Here is a 24,306-nt window from a genome sequence, read left to right as displayed (position 1 = left end):
GGTTTATTATTTGTACTAATGAACCTTCGGAATCGTTTGAGAAAGAATTTTTAATACCCTAGAAATTTTCAGTTAACTTTTAGGAATGTGTAGAATCCAAAAATCGAGTAAACAATACGTCAATCCAGAACTCTCCTCGGCAACTATTGGAGCTTGGACGTTCGCTAAAAATAAAAGTCAAACTCAGTGAAATGTCATTGAATTATCAAAATGCAGTGCTTTGGTTATAATTATTGGAAATAACCAATTCAACATTTATTACCTACTGCCTACTCATAAACATAGTTCTTTTTTGGTTCAAGATTCATACTTATGAATCTTGAAAGATATCAAAATGAAAAATATAAACAATAAAACAGTTACTTAACTGTTTGAATCTTATTGTAATGTCCATGAAGTAAGGACTTTTTTCAGAGAGTGTTAAGCGGTGTATAAAAAGTCATTTCTTCTCGGATTATATCAATGATTTGATTCAACAAATCTTTGTTTTTTCTAGAATACAAAAACTATGGTTTCAAATTTACAGGGTGTCTCATTCAAAAGCGTCCACCCTCAAAAACTCAACAACAAATCAGAATTTTTGAAAACACTCAGACAGGTCGATTTTTTATGACAGGTGGACATGATCTAGGATACAAAGCTTATTTATACTAGGAACCCCCTGGAGAGGGTTACAACCCCTTCAGAAATTTGAATAGGGAAAGTGAGTAGTTTTGTAGCACAAATGTATGCATGGATTCAAATTTGTATAAACCTGCAGTTTGTGTTCTATGAAGTGAATATTCACAAAGTTAAAAGGTGTTTTTTATGGAATTATGATACCGATAAAACTAAATGAAACAGAAATGTTCTAATTGATCGTATAATTTATAATGAAAGAAAAATATTTTTAACAAACAGTATTTGTAAAAATTTACCACACATTTCTCACCATTAAATTGCAGCGATAAAAGCCTGATTATCTTTTGGTCGAAGACGGAGCAGAAATAAACAATAAGGTTTATTGTAATTGATGTGAGTTGAAATTTGATAGGATAGTCTGTGTTGACAACAAAAAATATAACGGAAAACAATGCTGTAATGGGAGCATTACAGCACTATTTTTGGTACTGTAGTGAACTCGTTACGATACTGAAATAGAGAAAAAAAAACCACACCATGTACTTAGTGCGATTATGCCTCAAGATGTGTGCTTAGTGTTGGTTTGGATACAGAGAAATCACAACATTTTAATGAGAATGATAAAAGCTATACAGTTTATGATTGTCCATAATAGACACGAACAAGCCAAGACCCTGGGTGATACTAGGCTTATAATATTCAATGTCCCAAAGGGAGTTTTCATTGAAATTAATTAATAAAACCAAGATCTTGAATCAACAACATTCCCACTTACTTCCTCTACACAATTTCATTGTGAAACATACATTCGAGATTTATTCAACTCTAGGCACTCAAATTTGCTTTTCGTTTCCATAAATATATAATGATTCAACAACATCGACAATTCCTCTCTCTCTGTTTACAAATGTTTGTAGGAATATTGCTTCGATGAATTCAAGTATTTATATCAAAAAACCACATCCTTCCTTCACTTAATTTCTCCGATAACAGAAAAGTTTATGCTGATAAAGAATCAGAAACCTGATTTTTCATGTTATTAATTTCCTGTAGTTCGACTTACGTTGGTATAGATTTTCCTAGTCATTCATAGAATTCAATATTTTCTCAGTGAAAAGTTAGATTGCATTACGTTCGATCGGTTGATTTAAGCTTCTGTGAAACACGCTTACGAGAGTTGTTAGTGTTATATGGACTATCAGCTCGAGCGGGATGTCCTGTTTTATAGTTCAATGCGATAACGATGGATGATAACCAATTATGCCAAATTTCCAGAATAAAATTTTGTGGGTATGTTAATGTTCGCATTATTTCGCCGTTATTCCTTCTGTATGGATGTTATATTTGTGATGTTTTCTCCTTCAAATACATTAAATTAATTTAAAAATTGACAAAAATTATAATGAGTAGTACCTATATTCGAAGAGAATAAATGCATAGAAACACTTCCTTCCAGTTATCTAATAATTATAACATTGAATCGGAAAAGATACTCACTTTTTTAAATTGTTGGTTGAATAACCTCAGCTGACGACGGCTATGGGCATTGTCATACGTATGCACATAAATGCATTTGTTACCTGTACAACCCCTTGATTTCGGGTAGGGATGAAAGGTGTTGTGATACCTCATTTTGAAGATCTTATCGAGTACTATGTGATCCTAAAATTTCGCTTCAAAATTTTCATCGGTAACGAAATGACAGGTAAAATAGTGGAAGTACTCAACTGAAAATGCCTTTGAAATGTGTCGGATACGAATAATATTCTCGAGATTAATTTCACATTGACTCTTTCACTATTTTAGCTGTTATTTTATCATCCATGGATATTATGAAGCGACATTTTAGGGTCAAATAATCCTCGATACTATTTTCAAGATTAGTTATCGCAACACTCATTCAAAATCAAGGGGTTGTGCTCACCCCTGTTAGGGAATTGTAGTTACGGGGATGTAAAAAGTGAAAAAGTTGTTTTCCCTCGAATCAGAAATTGACGGATCCGAGCGATTTTCTACCTCTTCATTTGAAAGTCGGAAAACCGGGTGTTAAGTTTTCTTTGGACCACTCTGTATATTTTGTAGAATACTCTGAAGTTATATCAAAAGCGTCAGACGCTCTCCATAGACCAAAACTTCAGTTAGGAGCTTTGAAGCTCTACAAACAAATAAACTCCACTTATTTTCAAATAGCCATCATATGGATTGCTTAGACTAGAAGTCCTTACACTAAATCACTTCAACACTTTTTTCAGGAGGTGAATTATAAGATCCTCCACCTGTCCACTGTCCCATGAATTCTATAAGAATGTGCAAGTAGACACTCGATAAGATCAAAAATCAAACAAAACATATGTATCTTTCAAATACTTATTCTCGCTATAGTATATAGTATATTTTCTTTTGAGAAAGAGCAATACAAAGTATTAATTTTAAACAATGAAGCTTATGTGTCTATGAATCTCAGTATTAGCAGAGGAAATGTAAGACTTATTCACTAATGAATGGTTTCAGTTTAATCCTGAATACAGTAACAAGTTCTCTTATTCCCGCCACTCACGAATCGTTTTTTCGAGCGTTTGGTAGCAAGCGCCGAAGAGATTCCAGTCAGACAGCTCGGGACACGGCCGTACGAGTGTAAATCAGAGTATGAACTTGACTGCCCGACTGGAATCTCTTCGACGCTTGCTACCCAACGCTCGAAAAAACGCTTCGTGAGTGGCGGGCATTAACGAAACAGGATGATGGTTATACAACCTTATACTCTGTAATTGAGGAGAACGCTCATATTTGGACATTCTATGAGCAGGAACAAATAGAGTTGATACATTCCTTGTATTGAAGTGATGACAGAAAGATTTGGTAGTCTTCTGTTATTTTCTTTCACATAAATCAAACACTCATAAATATATAGTGAAGGCTCAGTCAAGATCTGTTTATTAGCAAAAAGTCTCTTAAATGGAGCGCAGAAGTTCAAACCGAAAATTAAACGTGAAATTATTTTCTGAGATATTAAAATTGTTTCCAAACCCACCGAATTACCCCATAATGAAATATTGTAACTCAAATGAGAGTGAAAAAGGCGGCACTATACAGGGTGAGTCTTTGACTTGTACATATATTTCAACCGAAGATTCCTGAGGTCAATAGAAACCCTTTTTTCATTTACCATTTTTTCCGATTCGGCCCGGTTAAAAAGATACAGGCTGTTGAAAATCGATAAAAAAATGTCATTTTCCGTTATATCTCGGAAATGGTTGTATAGAAAAAAATGAATTTCGGGATATAGTTTTTCATGTATGTGATGAATCTTCTCCGTACACAAAATTTTATCCACATCTCCCCGTTTCTTCATTATGAACACTTCATCCCATAAAAATACCAGAAATTCAAAGAACCGAACTCTTAAAAGTAACTAGGACGTTCATTGAAGGATATTTAGCTAATTTGAAAAATAAAAGTATTCTTCACATTTTCTCGTATATTGAGCCGTTTTCGAGTAATATGTGTTTAAAAAAAAAAAAAAATCTGTGAAATTCAAAAAATTGGGTACTTTGGCTAATTGCAACTCTGATAGAAATGACTCACAGAAATGAATATTTGCTACGTTGTCAGGTCAAAAATCATGGATTGAAACACTGAATTTGCATTGACAAGTCAGGGAACCAGCCGACTTAGTTTGAAAATAAAGTGATTTGAATAATCTCACCCATTGATAAAATTCAATTCTTTTTGGTAAATCCGTCGGCAATAAAGCTTGTACCTTTTGAATATGGTATGGGTACAATCCTTGATCTCTCAAGCTGCGATCCACCGTAGATTGCGATATGTTATATCGCAATGCGAGACGTCTCGTACTTGTTTTGGGGTGCTGTTGCACGTCATCTAGAACATCATCCATTGTCTCATGATAGCATTCGGCCATTATCCACCATGTTGATAGCGAGGGTTCCATGATCACGCAATCTTTGAACAATCCTTACGAAAGTTCTCTCATTTGGCTGTCTCCTATTTGGAAACAGCCTTCCATAAGCTTATTTAGCTCTTCTCGCTATTTTTCCATTTGTGAAATAGCATTCCAACATATCTACCATCTCCTGGTTAGATTACATTCTGCTAATTTCCACTTAACACACTTAAAGAACTTCACAAACAAACACTTTACACTAAACAAACTAAACACACTTAACACTTAACAAGTTAAACGCACTTAGGTAACACTTAACAAACTAAATACACTTAATACTTATCATTTACATTAAACAAAGCAACAGAAATCATGATACCATAAATTCGAATTTCAATTGTTTTCGGATCATTCTATGCGCATGACCGGTCAACATAGAAGAATCTCGAATAATTTTTTGAACAAACCATCAAATTTATGAATTAATAAATTTATTATATTATGAATTTCATTAAATGTAATAATTAGTATCATCCAAAATGTTAAATCGAATTTTGTATAATAAAATAAGTCATAATATGCTAGATTACCGTATGTTATGAACGATTTGAACTATTGCGCATGGCCTCAGAGTTTATTACTCTATGCGCATGGCCAAACTGAAAATTTGAGAAATGTCGAAGAATTGTGGTTATGTTTGGCAAACAAATGGAATTCGATATTTGATTCGAAAATATTTTGTGTTTCAATAAGAAACAACATAGTTCGGCGTAAGTAAGTTACTAAGTTATATAATATAAATAATATATTGAATAATTATTGTATTTTTTCAGATCTCCTAATAATTCATCGAATCATTCAGAAAAACACCATAATGAATTTAATTGGACGACGATTTTCCTTCGTGATTTATTTCGTGAAGATGATTGCCCACTAGATACAGAGAAGTTTCAGATGACCTGTATTTAAAGAGAATCTTGAAGCCCTTCAAATTAAATCCAACAGGAAACAGTTTGCTGTGAGGTGTTCATGATTTCATAAGGATAATTTTTCCATATAATGAATGGAAAAGTAAATTGATTAATTGAAATAACCAATAATCTACAATACAATGATTCTGTTGATAAATTCAACTACTTGAATAAGTGAAGCACTAGTTCTGTAATGAATATTTATTCAAACTTCATACTCATCGATGTACTGAAAAATAATTTAAGTCACTGATTTCACCATTAACGCAGATCCTATCCAATTATCTAGTACATGTACTGATCCAATCCATATGTTTCAGAATCAATAGCTATTGATATTTTAAGGCATATACCTACATAGTTTGTAGTTACTGTCCTTGGTTTATAGATATTATAATAATGTAATGAATACATCTGAGATCAGGAATCATTGAGAATTCATTCGAATAATGGCAGGCCTAATTTAATAATTATTGGCTAAATATTGAATGTTTTTCATTTCGCACAATCCATCTGAGGCTAAATGAATCTACATAAGAAGTATAAGAGTAAAAAATGTTAAACCTGGTTATTTATAAATTAAATGAAAATAAAGACAATTTATTATTATGGTAGTTTGTACTTCAATTCCTGTTTTTTGATATGCATTTTTTTGTTTCAGTAATGAAAAATCTTTATTTCAAATTGCTTTGAATCTTGTTTACCTACTGTATGGCACAAGAGAAATATTTTTCTATTTTGATTTGAATCCTGGATTTATAGTAAAAAAGTGGATTTGGCAATAATACATGATTTCAAGTCACTGTTAATCTTTCGATAAGTTTATCAAAAGCTTCAGTTTATTGAGTACTTTTGAAAAAAAGGTATCCCTTACAAGAATTCAAAATTTATTTTACATGTAGTTGATATGTGAAAACAAAAAAAAAGATTACATAATTGTTGGGAAGTTTCATAATATTTTCAGTTTATCTGTTCGATAACAAACAAGTAAATTTACTCGTACGTTGTACTTCCTTTTTTCTAGCCGAATACCATTTTACCATCTTCAGGAAAATAAAATTTTCGAAGATGTTGATTATAACATTGATAATAATAAGGAAAGACTAATTGCTTCTTTATTATCGAAAGTACTCGAGAGCATTTTTTGGATTTACCTATTGGGTATCAAATTTTCAGACAGAATATTGGCATTAGTGAACACTAAGAAGAAAAGGATTTCAAATATTTTCATGATAACAAATTACTGAGCTTTGGCACAGCCCTATAATATGAAGATATTTCATTAAAGTTAATATTCTATTTTGAATAATTCTGATCGAAACTCATTTTCAAGTGAATTTTCACAAACTAGGCTCCTTATAAAATAACACCAATCAAGATATGAAATCCCATTAAAAACTGCTGCTGCCAAACATTACTATAATCTTCTTCCAGTCTTCTGAGCTTTCATCGATACATAACAATACATCCTAAAATTTCATTTTTACGTGATTGAATACTTCTATCCATTTGCTATTCGATAATTTCATCCTAGAACATTTGATTGATATACTTTTAAGAGGGCCAAAATTGTTTTAACGTGAAAATAAATAAAAAACTTCAGTGAGTTGAAAGAAGCAGAATATTCAATAGTGGATATTCATATTGAATACCACCATTTCATTTTAATACAAAAATCAAGATCAATAATTAATCAATAATGGAATATTGAAGATTCATGAACCTTATAAGCTTCTAGGATGAAAAAGGAAAAAAATTCATTTCCTTCTGGAAATTACTTATTCCTTCTCATACTACTGTTATTTTTAACAAGATAAAATCGGAATTTTTCCATCACAAAATTACCTCTGTGTGATACAGAGGTGATTCCATCTTCCACATAAATCCATTCATGAAACTGCCTTTTCATTTTCGAGCTAAGTTATTGTGTAGGTACTTAGATAAAGTATTCTGGGTTCATTCTATCCAAAATGCAAGCGTTCTTACACTTCTTGCTACCCTAAAAATTTAAAACTTTTCTCACTGATTCCATGATAATAAGAATTCAAATTGAACACTGGTTTGAATACCACTTTTTTGCTGACCTCTAGATAACAAAATATACTCAATTAGCCCAAATTTCTAGTAATGTACAAAACTTCAACCGTTTGTTGGGTTTCTTGAATTTTATTGACAAAACATAACATAACCTTTAAACATAACATTACAGATGCGAGATGATTAGTATTCATAGGTACATAGATTTAGCTTATTATTCTGTAGGTTTTTTGTCATTATACAGTTTTGTGACTGTAAACTTGGCAACGTGGAAAGTCCACAGATGATTATCATTTATGTTTATTTACCTTTATGAAAATTAAAGGTTATATGAATTGTTAACTCTTGTACCTACGAAAAGAGGTGAAAAAGCGAAAATAAATGATTGGATATGAATATCAGATTTAATATGGTTGGTTGCAAGCTGAATTTTTTATTATTATCGAATATAAAATAGAAATCAAGAGAAAAATAATCAACATATTTATCTCCCACGAAATTGCTATAACTCATTTATTATACTGAAAATAATACTTCGGTCACCAAAGGGAATGGAAAAAGTGAGTTTATGCTTGTGTTGCTAATATAGTAACCCATTTCCAAAGTTCAAATGGTATAAATTTATGCTTGGAAAAACTTCAGTGGGCTGATTTCCAGGTTCGGCATAGCTCATTATGAAAACTTAAAATGGCCATATCTTTTCAACCGAGCCGAATCGGAAAAAATGGTAAATGAAAAAAGTGTTTCTTTTGACCTCAAGAATCTACGGTTAAAATATATGTACAAGTCAAAGACTCACCCTGTATACCTATCAAATATTTCAGATATCCTTACCGGCGTGAACTTGGCAGCCACTTTTCAGCAGCCAAACGACCAGTGGCGTCGGTAGAAATTGAAACTAACGAATCAATCTGTATTTGAGGTGCAACGCAAGAATTTGATTTTTGAGTACACTTGAACGACTTCAATCAAGTAATTATGACATTTCAATGCATAAAATAATATTATAGATGAACTTGAATAGCTATAGATAAATGAATTTTACTCTGAAATGTTTCATATCAAGTTGATGTCGAAATATCATCACTGTAATCCTTGAAAAATTATGTATCTTCTTATAATAATAATAATAATCTTTATTCATGAAAATTTCACAAATTGAGAGGAAATGGTGTCAATACATGATATTACAAAAAAGGAAGAAAACAGAATTGTCACTTTTGATTTTACGACATCAAATAAAGGTAGGGGAAAAGGGAGAAATTTGAAAGATTGAAATGTCTGTAATTTCAGTTTGGCTCAACATTTTTGAGCAAGTTAGATCTCGCTTGAGTGATAACATCTTGTTGATTGAGGAAAACATATACTCATGATAAATTTGTTTTTGCTGCTTCCGATAGGGGGCGCTGAGTCGAAAGTTCATTGTTTTGTTCATTTTACTCCGAAATTTCAAATGTAATGATAGGATTTTCTTAACAGAAACACAAGTTCCTTCAAATTTGCATGAAAAAACCTGAAGGTCGCAAAGCGATAGTTTCAGGCGTTCTGGAGTTATGGCCGAAAGAAGATATTCTCCAACTGATGCACTGAAAAACTGTCTTTAAGTTCTGACAGAAACAGAAATCCCATCAAATTTGTAAGAAAAAACCAAAAGGTCGCATAGCGATAGCTTCAGACGTTCTGGAGTTTTTTCATCTCCATATCGTAGAACGTATAACTTCCTTCTCTTTTGCAGTTAGGCTATTAGCCTTTTACTGCTCCATCTCAATATAATTCACCACTGGTGAATCTGCTCTAGCAGGTGGCAATATTCCACTCAGAAAGTTTGTATAATCATTACACAATCTCTGTGCCAGTAAGGGTTTGGCTTTAACACACACTTCCTAGGGAAGTGCCATCTTCGGTCGTTTGTGTTTCCTAGGAGCTTTTTCATCTTAGTCGCAAGCCTTCCTCATAAGAGGATTTGCGTGATTTTCCATTTCGATGAAGGTCTTCACGCTCAGATCTTTTAGATGGTGATTTAGGAATGTTATTTGCAGCTCTTCATGTATCCGCACCCGAACGTTGCTGACAAACCATGGTGCATTTACGGCTCGTCTCAGGATCTATTGTACGACTTGAAGTCTCTGCAGATGCGTCTTTGCGGCGTATCCCCAAGCCGGGCATGCGTAAAACATGACCGGCCGAATGGTGGACTTACAGAGAAGAAGCTTGTTGGAAAGAGACATTTTGCTGCTTTTGCAAAGTAGTGGTTGCAACACTGCTGCTGCTGCCTTTCCCTTGCTCACAGCTGATGTGACGTGGTCATTCCAAGTGAGCTTCTTGTCAACTATCACTACCAGATACTTGCCTCGTTTTTCCATTCGATCCTCTTACCGAACATTACGTGTCCTTGGGGATATTTTTTCTTTCTGCTGAAAAGAACGGCTTCGCTCTTCTCAGGGTCGTCTTGATATCGTAGAATGGTTGGGTTTATATTCCAAGCGGTTCCGATCTTCGGATAGCTAGCAAATTCTTCTCAATCTTCGATTTTGCTGAGAAAAGAATGCAATTTCACTATCGATTGAATTAATAAAATTTTTCACCGAAATTTTCGATAAGTTAAATGACGTGCGTGACTAAAATCTACTGGTCCCCTGTGAAAATTATCTGCTCCTTCCGAATATTTCGATCGAATTCCAATATTCCAATATGAAGTGTGTTGAATATCACACTTATGTGTAATTAACACTAGCACAAATTAATGTAAAATACATATTTATGAAGATTTACAATGCCGTACCCAAACAGTTTCATTCAATAAAGAAAATTCATAAGTTTGAAGAATTTTCACTTAACTAGAACACCCTGAACCTAGTACTAGTAGATATGTTTATGTTTCTAATATTTTTGTCATTGAAAATAATTCATAAATTAAACGATTTAAAAATGATAAAGCAAATGACTTGAATACTAACAATAATATTAGTTTCTCTATTTCAATATCGTAATGTGTTCATTACAGTTCTTAAAGCAGTGCTGTAATGAACTCATTACAGCATCGTTTTCAGTTATATTTTTCGTTTTGTAGTTGTCTATATTGATTTCCAATCCTATAAAATTTCAACAAACCTCAATATAATATGTTGGATATTGTGAAATGATTTGCAACATTATTCGCAATTTCTCTTAATTCTGGCGGTGTTAAATGGTCGCCGCCGCTATGGTCTTCTGGTTTTTTGATGGGACCATTTCGTACATTGTCTGCTTGAAACGCATAATAAGTGCGAATTTCACATTCGTGTTGGAATAGGAGCCCATTATGAAACTTGTTTTAGAATATACTATTATTCTGAAAAATCAGTTAAAACCAATCGCTGAGGCGCAAGCCAGTATGTATGCGATAACTATGACTACGTACTCTTCAAATTACGGGTGACATTCCGGATGATCATATCGTTGGCAGGGTTGGTGAGTTCAAATCCCAGTTTGGTTAGTGGTGTTGTATTTCGTTCATAATAACATTGACTATTATAGATATGCATATATTAATTTGATGATAACTTAATCAAAAAGAGGCAAGGGCAGCAACAAAAGGGAAGATATTTAATCTGATACAGTACCACATGTTGATATCTTCAACAGATGAAAATAATAGTAGAATTATTTAATCAAAAAAATGTATCTGGAAGTTAATTCAAGAAATTAAATTATTTCATGATTCATAAGTTTTTTTTCTGTATATCTATTGACCTAATTTTTTTTTTTACAGGTAAGTTCTTGGATGGATAAATTAGGGAAATTTCTGTAATGAATAAGTTCTGCAGAAAAAGATTGGAGTGAGTATTACTTTCAAGTCTGAATACCTTTGATGAATCATTTATATCTTGAATAACTTGTGAATTACACTGAAAAGAAAATTAAACATACATGTCACGTAGGTAAAGTATACACTGAGTCCGTAAAGTATGGAACAAATTCATTTTTAGCTGAACAGACCATTTTGAGAAATAATCCTGAAACATGTCGATTTTTGATTTTACCGTATTTTAAAATAATAATCTAATTTACAGGGTGAATTACTTTCGAGTAATGACGTCACCGTCATTTTTTTTTAATGGAAACCCTATTTGTCTTAATTTTCCGATTACTCTAGCTGAGCTGATTCCAAAAATGTATCACATGTTAAGTACACGACTATGTTTTTTTTCAATTGATAAGAAATAATTTCTTTCATATTCTGTCTGCTAAATCACAAGTACCAAACATGTTTGGAAACAGCTCATTTTTATTAATCTAAAAATGTAACAGGGTGTTACATTCAAATCAATTGCCGCTAGACAATAAGTATTTTTGATAATATTGTTAATTCAACTAATAAAGAATGTTACGCGTTACATTATGAGCAGACACAATACTATTTTATTTTTGTCCACCCTGTACCAATTGGAATCAACATGTGATACATAATCGAAAAATTGAGACAAAATAGGAGTGTTCCATTGAAAAAAAATGATGGTGACGTCATTACTCGAAAGTAATTCACCCTGTATATTAGATTATTATTTGAAAATACGGTAAATTAAAATAAAAAATCGACGTGTTTCAGGATTATTTCTTGAAATGGTCTGTTTAGCTAAAAATGAATTTGTTCCATACTTTAAGGACACAGTGTATATGATTTCATCAGAAATGAAATTCCATAATAACAGTGTCGGTGATATAGAGTATGGACACCAGAGTCTAGACTTATATTGAAGGAACTGCACTTCATTCAGCATCCTTGTCATCATGGATAGTGGTGAAACTATCCCAGCAATAACTGCAAGCATTTTACCTTTAGGTCTTGCAGTAGAGAATATTATTCATTAATCACTTCTTAGCGACACCTGCCAAAGAACTGTGTACCGTCCCGTTTCCCACACGGCAACGCAATATGAACTACAGTGGACACACGTGTCTATTGCAGCCGTTTCTCCAAGACTTCACTATCTGGTAGTAATGATGCGTGAAGAACAAACTACCCAATTATTATATTCTTCGTTATGGTTGACTTATTTAATAGATTGCCATTTTTATTGGCGTTTTAATTAATCTAATTGGTCATCAACTAGAGTGATCAATCGTTACTTCATCAACAAATATATGAAATTTTTTTGTGAGCTTTTAGACCAACAGAATTTCCGAATGTTCCCCGAACAGAGCGCTATACCATTTCGTCACGATGTCTGTATGGGGTGCCCCAAATTCATTGTCAAGTGAGGGAAAACTCAGAATCCATTTTGGCTAGAAAAAAATTGATAGCACATTTTCCGGCTCGAGAATTAGTCTAATGGTTTTATAATCGAGCCCAAAAATGTGTCATTCATTTTCTCTAACTCAAAGGGATTTCGAAATCCCATCCCTATATAGGTACAACGAATTTGGGGCACTCGATACTTATAGATGACGAATCAATTGTGTTGGCTCGTGAAAATATCTAATTCAGTGAAAATATTCAGATCTAAGGTAAAAGATATAAGAAAAAATTTGCATAGGTTGAGGACATCGTCATCTGTTGTAGTCTATAACATCAACAAATTGTAGATGTTATTTCTCATCCATTTCGAAACTTAGATGGTCTACAAGCGAGAACAAAATGACAGAAAAATTTTAATCTTCTCCTTCTTTCATTCTTCCGTATTGGAAATAGAGCTAGCAATGTTTTCAAATATGCTAGATCAATTGTGATTGGCGACATAAACTTTCATCTTTCTTGTATCCGGGATATAGTACAAATGTTTACTCTCCGTTCCTTCTATCTTCTAAGGTTTGGCCATAGATAAACGAAGTATATACGAGGTCTGCCTATTGAATAACGAGACTGCGCGCCTAAAGGGCGCCGTAAAAGGGTTGGGGAAAAAACGAGTAGTGCTTTGGTTGGGTATATACATATCTTGTCTATGCACGTACCAAAACGAAAACGATCGTTTTCAGCATGAGAAAAAAAAACGTTCGTTTCAAATCACTACTGCACAAATAAAATAATAGTGATGAGAACGTGTTTTGGTACGTGCATAGACAAGGTATGTAGATGCCCAAAGCACTACTCATTTTCCCCCAACCCTTTTACGGCGCCTTCTAGGCGCGCAGTTTCGTTATTCAATAGCCAGACCTCGTAGATATGACACTTCTCTTGTAAATCCGGAGAACTGTTTTTAACGCCATCTGCTCGGTGCTATGGAAAGCATCACATGAAAATATTTTGGAAACCTGCTTCATCGACATTTGGCGCGAAATTAAAACTACCATAATTTGCAGACATCGAATGGAAATACTTTTTCAATAAAAGGTATGTGAACGATTGTTTCAGATTTATACAAATTTTCATTCCTCTCAGAATTTCAAGAAAAAAATAACGTTTCCATTAAAATTTAGGGGATAGGTGTAAAAATACACAAATTGGACTTTAAGTATACCAGGAGAGTTGTCATTTTTTGAGAAAGATCGTACAGCAGCAGCACTTGGAAGAGTTATTTTTACAGGTCTTAGCTTACTTGCAGTTCTATAGGGCTTACCAAGTCGCGTTACTCTTAGGCTACTCACGTTGAAAATATTTTTCGATAAATGGGTTATGCGTTATAAACGAAAAACATATTCGTTATTCGTTTCCAATGTCCTCCGAATTTACAGCCACTTTGAGATCGATTTTCACCTGTCGAATTGTCAGCTGTTGTACGAGTATTCAAACGCGAAAAACTCGAAGATTCGCCTGCATCAATTTTCCTTCTTTTGAAGAAGTTTTCTTAAGAAGTTCGCTTACTCATAATAATATTATAGGAAAATTTCACGGCATCCACCCCAAACTAATCAACAGAATATACTAAATCTACTGACCCCATCTTTGTGAGTGAAAAGGTTAACACAGTAATGGAATCCGAAGTGCCGACAAAGAGATTCTATGTGACAAAGGGATAAGTAGATATAATATGAAATTATATATTAACTTCAGAGTCCTAAAAAAAATAGAGAAATTGCTATCTGGGGTGCCGCCAATCCAATTCGAGAATTTCCGAACTCCTACTTCAGGATCTAATTAATTTTTACGCGATTTTTCATCATTAATTTGGCACGTATACTGGGTGTCTCGAGCAGAATGCGAAAATGCGTATCAAGAGGTTTCAATCGCCTGAGTGCCTTCGTTTGGGATATACAGGGTGATGTTCATCTCATGAGTGAAATTTCACAGTTCAATAACTCTTTAACTAATCGACCGAAAAATTTAAAATTTTGAAGTTTTGTCACCCTTTACTATCGCATTCTTTCAATATTCCTGAAATCGAATAAATCAGATCCGGACCAGGAAAATTTTAGACCTTTTTTATTTCCGTGAATATATTTTTTTTTATTTTCATAACCACTTAGAACTAATTCATAATAAAAAATTCTCTGTGCTTGCCACTGTCTTACAGAGTTATCAATAAACATTGCCTGTTTAAAGACATTTCATAGTTCAAAAAATCTTGAATTCATCGGAAGAAATATTTCTAAAATTGCAGTTTTTTCACCTTTTTCGAATACCTCCCCTAAATTTTTCCCAAATTATTTAAGAAAACTTTTAATCAAAATATTGGATAAGGAATAGAACAAAAACAGCAAATAAATTGAAAATATTTGAACTTGAAAACAATAAATCGAAAACAAAATTAATAAAATATTTTCAGTTCAGCAGGAATTGTTCGAAATGGTATCCCTCCATTTCAATACACTTTTGAGCACGTTGATAGTTTTTTCACAGATTTCGCTATCGTATTCGATTTAATGATATCGCAAACAGCAATAATTCTTCGTAGCAGTTGTTCCCTACGGGTTAGTCTGTACCGAATAGACCTCCCCATCCAAGGGAGGTCAGATGAAGGGATCGAGGAGCCCAAGCCACATTTACACCTCTGCCAATCCATCTATTTTCAAAAGTCTCAGTCAAATATTCGCGCACTTTTTTCGGTTAGTGCGCATTAGCTCCATCATGTTGTAAACACAATGTTTTCATTGGAATGTTTTCTAACAATAGTAATTTACGTAACAAGTCCGGAAAATAGGGTTTTCTTGGACGAATAGACAAAATTCCAGGACGAGCGTAAGCTCGTCCTGGAAGTCTGTGAGTCCAAAAAAACCATTTTCGGGCGTGTTGCGTACAATATTTTTTCGGCAACCATGTAAAATAACACTATCGCTGCTGCTTTCCATATTTTATTACGATTGCGATCAAAAAACATGCAAATTTTTGACAACTAATTTCATATGAACTGTCAGCCGTTATCTCGGTTGTTATGGATTCTATGATTCTTTTGCGGCCTAGTCCGGGAAGTACGTACTTTCCGGACTAGGCCGGGAAATGCTACTTTCTAAGAGAAAAAGCGTCCGGGAAGTGAGCACTTCCCGGACGGTTGCCGAAAAAAAATATTATGGTTCTAAAAATTTTCATAAATTTCTCTTGCCTACCTATTTTCCAAAATGTTGGGGCAAATCAAATGATTGTTGTAGATAACGCATCAAATATTTATGGAGAATCTCACTTGGGAATTTTTATTAATCATGGTTATGGATTATTCTGAGCCCATACGTAAAAATTACGGGAAAATGTTGATTCCATTCTTAATGAATGATGAACCGCAAAATTCGAAATAATTTTTCCGGCAAGTTCAAAATTTATTGAACTATGAAATTCCACTCATGAGGGAATGTTTATTGATCACCCTGTATGAGGGTGCCAAGCAGGAGATTTAGAATTTTTATAATGAATCGATATTTTGTGATCACGAAAACGAAAAAAAAATCTTATTGTTCAGGTACAAGGTGATCAAGATTCTTGAAAATAGAAAGTCTAAAATTTTCCTAGTCCGGATCTGATTTATTTGATTTCAGAAATATTGAAAGAAGGCATTCGAAAAGTGTGAAACTGTAAATTTCGAAATAATTCTATCGATAAATTCAAGATTTCTTGAACGATGAAATTTATTTCATGAGGAAATGTTAATTGATCACGTCACCAAGTATTATGGTTCCAAGCAGAGATTAAGAATTTTTATTACGAATTAACCCTACACCATTTTCATGGTAATTGGGTTTTTTGATAATATATATATATATATATATATATATATATATATATATATATATATATATATTACGAATTAATTCTTTGTGGTCACGAAAACGGAAAAAAAATCATAATGTTCACGTATAGGGTGATCCAATATTCACGAAAATAGAAAATGTCTGAAATTTTCCTAATCCGGATCCGATTTCAGAAATATTGAAAGAATGCGATAGTAAAGGGTGACAAAACTTCAAAATTTGAAATTCTTCGGTCAATTAGTTAAAGAGTTATTGAACTGTGGAATTTCACTCATGAGATGAACATCACCCTGAAATCATCCCAAACGAAGGCACTCAGGCGATTGAAACCTCTTGATACTAGGCCTCCATGATGACCTTAATTCATGGTATCCGTTTGTCTGATTCTTTCCGAGACGCCCTGTATATTTTTGAAAAAAGAAGCTATTTTTATGGTTTACATTTAAAAAACACAACATTGTATTATGACTTCAAAACGAGCTTCAAAACTAATTGCAATAGAGAAACAAATGATTACACCAATGGATTTCACTGTGAAAAATGCCTCTTAAATGTTTTTGTTTCATGTCAATCAATAACACCAGTAATGAAGAGGTTATAGGAACCCCTACATTTCACGCGGTTTTTCACAGTTGAATTTATAATAAAGGTTGGCGGTTTTCACCAAATTCTCAGGAATCGGTTCCGAAAATGTGCCATTAATTTTTTCTAGCTCGAAGGGGATCCGGATTTGTGGCAGCCCAATGTACGAATATCCGTATGTTGGGTTGCATAAGCTTCGCACCTCGGTTCAAATGTGATTTGCTTTAGATACAGGGGCGGATACAGGGGGGCCATGGGGGTCATGCCCCTCCCCTTGCGGACCTAATAAATATAAAAATGTATCCTGAAAAATCGAAAAATATGCGTGGGCACTCACAAGGGTGAAAGATTGGATATGAAATAGAATGGTTGAAGACAGGTTGAATGTATTGGCATTAATGCATATACATAGAACTATTTGCAGCAGTCTTAATGTTGAAAGATACGATAGTCAAAAAAATACGAGACTAGAATTTGTTATCAAATTTTTAATATATTATCATATGTCTTAATTTAATAGGTGTAGTAAAAAGGAATTCATTATTTGTCCAATAGATGGCTTTAGTTATCTGTATCTTGCGTTGTACAAGTCCGATCGGGTTGCACTATATGGCGTTAAAAAGATGAGATTTCGCACTACAAAAACATTCTGACAGTTTTGTGATGAGTTGACTCAGTTAAGTTTGAGCGCCCCACAATGATGGACACTAGCAAAAAGAAAATACCCTATATTTTATAGTTTTTCTTAGATAAAGACAAAAATACCAGTCAGGTGGTTGAAAATGTGTAAATAGTGTTTTTGCTGTTATACTGTAATAGCCAATCACGTGCAGTTTTGGTTTCGTCGATTCCGTTCCGGTAATTTCGATGTCAAAGATGCACCTCGCACTGAAAGGCCACTGGCCAATTGTCGAAAATATCGATAATAGCATGGATATTGTCGAATCCTGTTTCGATGGCTCAAGATCTTAAGAATCCTCAATAAACCGTTTGGAACACTATTTGCATAAGGCTGATCTCAAGAAGGTGCTAGATGTATGGATATCACATGAGCTAACCAAAAAACCACATGGACCGAATTTTCACTGCGAATCACTGGAGAATCGCAACAAAATCGCCCTATTTTTGAAACGTTTGGTACCTGGTGATGAAAAGTGGATCATTTATGACAACGTCAAGCAAAAACGGTCGTGGTCGAAACGCGGTGAGCCTATGGTAATTGAAGCCTTGTTCTTTATGCAATAATAATGGTTTTCTTTTTACTACACCTTATACTTTCTTGCGCCTGGGTTTTCTTATGAAATAAATTTAAGAAATATATTAATGGAATATGAGAAATTTTTCCTTGTTTTTGTCCTACAAACATTTTGGAAACTGAATATGATATGATTTACTAAAATCCTTTTTTCTATAAAAAAAAAACACTTGACCGGGTAGGTACCAACAAAAAATTCCGCTATTTTGCTTACCTATATGAGGCGTGACTTTGATGGCCCCCCCTCAAACATCGTCTGGATCCGCCCCTGTTTAGATATGAAAAGGGATTTTGGTTTTTGCTCAGAAAAACTTGTTTCCAAAGAACAGACATTGTTAATGAGAAGATTGACGTTTTACAGGTATGGCACGCATTTTCCTTGTGAATTATCGAACATTTTCTTCGTTTCAACACGAAATCGCATTTACGCTTCATTTTACTTCCTATATTGAGAAGTTTCGCTATTTATCAGTTTGAGATAAAATGCAATGACATTGAATTTAAGTTAGTGTTAAGAGAAAGAAACCAAGTGAAAAGAGATACTGAACTGGTTAATGGTGGAGGACAGGGATTCCTGCAGGCCGTGTATGGAATGCTTGGTGGCACCAACCATGATAATTGCACCAACTTGGTGCAATTATCAGGCAGACTTGTTTATCGTTAAAATCTTATCTATTCATATTCTGATGATAATGGGGTTCACTAAATGAATGCTCACATGGGAAAAACAGTCCTAACAAGTCCTAAAAGCTATTTCTGAAAATAGCAGAAATAATTCGCTACAAAGGGATTCTGAGATCCCCTCACGAGACAACAAATTTGGGACACACGATATATTAGACCGGCCACAACCAATACCTCCTAGAAAGTTTAGGAGGTATTGCCACAACCCGATTCTGAAACATCTCGTCGGTATGAATGTATTCAGGGCATTGTGTAGACCACGAAACTGCTTGTTGTAATGATTCAAAATGGTGGAGGGGAAGCAGTTACGTCATTAAAATGATCGTTTTTGTTAATAACATCGCAACCATAAAGTCTATTTCCTTGTATATGATGTCGTTTGAAAGCGTATTAAATGTTTTACAATTTATTTCCAGACACCTAAAGCGTATCTTTTATATTCAAAAAAATATTCGACAAAATATAATTTTTTTTTCAAGGCGATTTCAAAATTATTCTTGTTTTACTAAGAATCCGATGAGTTGACGTTAAATGTGTTCGATGTAAAAATTATGCAGAATTCTATTACTTATTTAAAAATGTCAGTTTCATTGAAATAGAACTCAAACAATTGAACTATCTCCAATTTTGTGGTGCAAAGTGACATGGCGTATTGAATTATGTCACATAAATCTTACCCATTCATGCTGTTAAACAAATGAGCTTTGTTCAACAGGAATGGATGTGGTGTTTAGGGCGTTGTGAAGATCACGAAACTGCTTGTTGTAATGTTTTTTAGTGGTGAATGGAATAGCAGTGACGTCATGAACATGGTCGTCGACGGTTTTTATTTTTTTATTGACATCGCACCCATCAGGCCTATTTGCTTCTGTATGGTGTCGTTTGAAAGCTTATCAAATGTTTTTCAATTTCTTCCCAGTCACCTAAACCGTATTTGCTATATTCAAAAAAAATATTCGATAAAATATTTTTTTGAAGCGATTAAAAAAAAAATTTTTACTGAGAAACCATTCAACTTACAGGGCAAATTTGTTAAATGTAGTTAAAACTTATGCTGAATTTCATTACTTATTTATAAACGTCAGTTTCATCAAAATATGAATCGAAACGGTTGATATATGTCCAACCTGTGGCCTAAGGAGCCATGATGTATTTCAATGATGTCAGATAAACCTTAGCCCTTTTCAAGAAACCTTGATAAACATCAAGATTACTGATGTTGAAAATCATTACCCCCCTTAGATTGTCAATGTCATCCATGTCTCGCTCTTTAGTGCCATATCGATATCAACATAAGAAATAAAAATTATTATTATTATCTGAATTTAGTTCTGCTTCAGTTTCTAGAGATCGTAATTCTCGGTAAAAATTTTCCATGTACTCTTTTTTGTGATTCCTGATAATGAACTCTTTGTGTCGCAGCCCGTCAGAGCATTGTACCCCAATAAACTTTTGTTTTTTGGTCCGAGAGCTTCGGCAATTTTGCGAACTTTGACATATTTCGGCTTCGCGGATGATCTTCGTTGGTAACTTCTTGAAAAAGTGAACCATTAATGATAATACGTCAGTATCTCTGATGTTAACTATTAGTGTCTCGAAGCCCCTTTCAGCAGAATCTGTCCTGTGCATATTCCAGAATATCGGTAGAATTGTTGTCGGCCTCTTCATGATTTCCTAATTTTTAAATAAAGGACAGATCTGTTAATTTGTCGTTACTAAAATCCACCAGCATCACAATTTTCCTTTACTTACTTTGGTCGCTTAGTCGTAAATGTATTTTGAAAGAAATAAAAGATTTGATTTATTGGCCGGAAGAAGTATGAGGCGATCCGAAATGGAGTAGTAGCGCCCATTATTTTATATTCCACAGAACCGACTCCTTTTTTCTCTTATCCTGGATTGTATGAAATTTTCAATGTATCGATCAAAAAGCACATGCACGCTTTTACATTTATCTCTTTTTATTGCGATATGATCTTCCAAAAAATGACTGCGAAATTTCGAAAGATTTTTGGCATATTTTGGTTTACCTATATTTTGGATTAGCGCCTGACTTCATTTTGCAGTTTTTGGTTGTCGTGTAAAATGAAAGCCAAAATTGATTTGTATTAGGTCAATTGAATAGTCCTCGGTCTGATGCTCAGATGACGGTGCTAGAGTTAAATCCATATAATTTTTAGTTAGTACCAACCTTCAAACGATACGTATCAAAATTTGACAGATGGAAAAAAAGAAACAAATAATAAGGTTCAAGTAGGAAGTTTTTTATTAAATAAAAAAAGGGCTGTTTATTCTTAGTTCATTTATTAGGTAACTAGTTTCGCTCAAAAACGTTCGAGCATCACCAGACCAGTCCCACTAAAGTTACAAATGAACTAGGAAGAAACAGCCCTCTTTTTATGGAAGAAAAAGAATTTCGTGTGCTGATAAAAATTGCTTTTTGAAGGGAAAAAACAATTGAAGCAAAATCTCGGCTTAACCAAGGGTTTTCGGGGTCTGCACCAGGAAAATCAACCATCATTGATTGGTATGCTAAGTTTTAACGTGGTGAAATGAGCACCGAAGACGGTGAACGCAGTGGACGCCCAAAAGAGGCTGTCTCCGACGAAAAAATCGAAAAAGTTCAAATATTAATAGATGAATAATGGTTTCACGTCTGTATATTAATAACATATCAAATTAATTTCACGGCATTCAGACAATTTTTCAATTCTGGAAAAAGTACCTCCCAGAGCAGAGTACTTTTTCCAGAAAGGAAAAATTGTCTGAATGCCGTGGAATTAATTTGATATGTTCACAAATTAATTTTGAGTGACCGTGAAGTGAAGTTGATCGAAATAGCTGACATTGTGATCATACGAACGTGTACATCATATCATTCACGAATATTTGTTTATGAGAAAACTGTTTGCAAAATGGTTGCCGCCCGAGCACACAATCGATCAAAAGCAACAACGTATTAATGATTCTGAGCAGTGTCTGAAGCTGTTTAAGTTCAACAAACCAGAATTTTTGCGTCGATATGTGACAATGGATGAAACATGGCTCTATCATTTCACTCCGGAGTTCAATCGACAGTCAGCTGAGTGGACTGCACACGATGAACCGAATACGAAGCGAGGAAAAATACAACAGTCAGTTGGCAAGGTAATGGCATCAGTATTCTGGGATGCGCGAGGTATAATATTCATTGATTACCTCCAAAAGTGCCAGACCTTCAACAGCGATTATTATATAGCGTTATTAGGCCGTTTAAAGGATGAAATCGGTAAAAAACGTCCCCATTCGAAGAAAAAACAGGTACTGTTTCATCAAGACCATGCTCCGTGTCACAAATCAATGAAAACAACGTCGAAATTGCATAAATTGGGCTTCGAATTGCTTCTGCATCCATTGTATTCGCCAGATCTGGCTCCCAGCGACTTTTTTCTGTTCTCAGACCTCAAAAGAATGATCGTTGGAAAGAAATTCAGCGCCTATGAAGAAGTAATCGCCGGAACTGAGGCCTATTTTGAATCGAAAGACAAATCATACTACAAAAATGGTATCGAAAAGTTGGAAGGTCGCTTTAATCGCTTTATCGCCCTCGAAGGCAAATATGTTGCATTATAAAATCGAATTTTGCCAAAAAAATGTGTTTTACTATGGTAGATCGGGGACTTTTCAATTGGCCTGTTACATAACATTTTTTATGTTGAAATTAATGACTAATAAAGCAAACCAAATTCTAAGCTAGCAGTTACGTCGCATCGATAAAGATTTCAAGCGAAAATTACGTGAAATATCTTAATTACTGAAAATGTGGAATTGTCATCGGGACCCCTGTGTTTAATAAAGCGTGTCCTTGTAACAACAGGTGGCTGTAATTGTGGGAAACTTCAACAGGTGTGTAACTCACAATAACTCAGTGGGGTGAATGAGAATATTTTCATAGGAAGCAATGATAACCTCACTGTGAAATTCAATGAGAATAAATGATATTTTGAGTTTCTTTTCACTTCTATACAGGGTGAGTCTTTGACTTGTACATATATTTTAACCGAAGGTTCCTGAGGTCAAAAGAAATACTTTTTTCATTTACCATTTTTTCCGATTCGGCCCTGTTAAAAAGATATAGCCATTTTAAATTTTCAAAATGAGCTAATTCACCCCTGAAAACCGGAACACTGAAGTTTTCTCAAGCATAAGATATACCTTTTGAACCTTGGAAATAAGCTACTAAATTAGAAAAACCATCATAAACTCACGTTTAACATTCCATTTGTTGAACAAAGTAGTGTTTATAATAAAATAAATGAGTTATTCCAATTTCGTTGACGCTAAAGATTAAATATTCTTCTCTTGATTTCTATTTCATTTTCGATAATTATAACGAATTGAGCTCGCTACCACCCATATTAGCTCTGATACTCATATCCATTCATTCATTATATTTCATTTATATGATATCGTTGTTTACAAGAATTGTCATTTAACCTTAAAATCTCAAATAAATAATATTCATCTATGAAAGTTCTAACACAGACTATAGTAGTCTGTGGTTTTAAGTTTGAATTTCAAATTTCGAGTGATTTCAAATATAAACACAGCAGTTCTTTTCGAATAATCTATGTTCTAACCTAAAATTTTCATTTACAGTTTACACTGTTATTGTTATAAGATATTTGTTATGAAATGAAGCATTTGATTTGTTCCAACTATCTCATAAAAATATTGAAATGCATCATTTTTGAAGCCATCAGTATGAAAATATGGAAATATGTAAAATATTCTGGCTCTGTAATCAATGGAAAATGTTAGACTCCACTTGTAATCAAATTTGTTCCTAATGTGTACCTACATTATAGCCAACTTTTCTACTTAATTCATCTTGATTTTGGCATTGAAAATAAATGAGAAGTATTCAATTTAAATATCCACAATAGAATATCCAGTTTCTTTCAACTCACCTAATTTGTTTTCACATTAAAACAATTATGGCTCTCTTGGAAGTATGTATATCATATGCTCTTAGGATGAATATATGGAATAGCAAAAGAATAAAAGTATTCAATCTCAATCACATGAAAATTTGTCTAGTATGTACCTAGTCCTAGTGGTATGTTTCGATGTGAGTTTGAATGAGCCGAAGAAGAATACAGTATTGTTCGATAGCA

General features: G+C 33.8%; 1 protein-coding gene across 3 annotated transcripts in view; it reads left to right on the top strand.

Annotated features, from left to right (window-relative positions):
* Window positions 1-24,306, top strand: part of LOC123671092 (ETS-like protein pointed) — a 315,036-nt gene that overhangs the window by 156,010 nt on the left and 134,720 nt on the right. Inside the window, exon 1 of one of the 3 annotated variants that reach the window (XM_045604773.1) lies at window positions 1,709-1,911. The exons of the other annotated variants lie outside the window; for them this stretch is intronic. The gene's annotated coding sequence lies outside the window, so the exon portion shown is untranslated. Of the gene's footprint in view, window positions 1-1,708; window positions 1,912-24,306 lie in introns of those variants that run through there. 3 annotated transcript variants of the gene reach the window in all.

Source organism: Harmonia axyridis, chromosome 1 (assembly GCF_914767665.1).
Source record: "Harmonia axyridis chromosome 1, icHarAxyr1.1, whole genome shotgun sequence".
Taxonomy (NCBI): domain Eukaryota; kingdom Metazoa; phylum Arthropoda; class Insecta; order Coleoptera; family Coccinellidae; genus Harmonia; species Harmonia axyridis.
The sequence above is the reverse complement of the archived record's forward strand: the minus strand, read 5'-3'. Positions and strand labels throughout refer to the sequence as shown.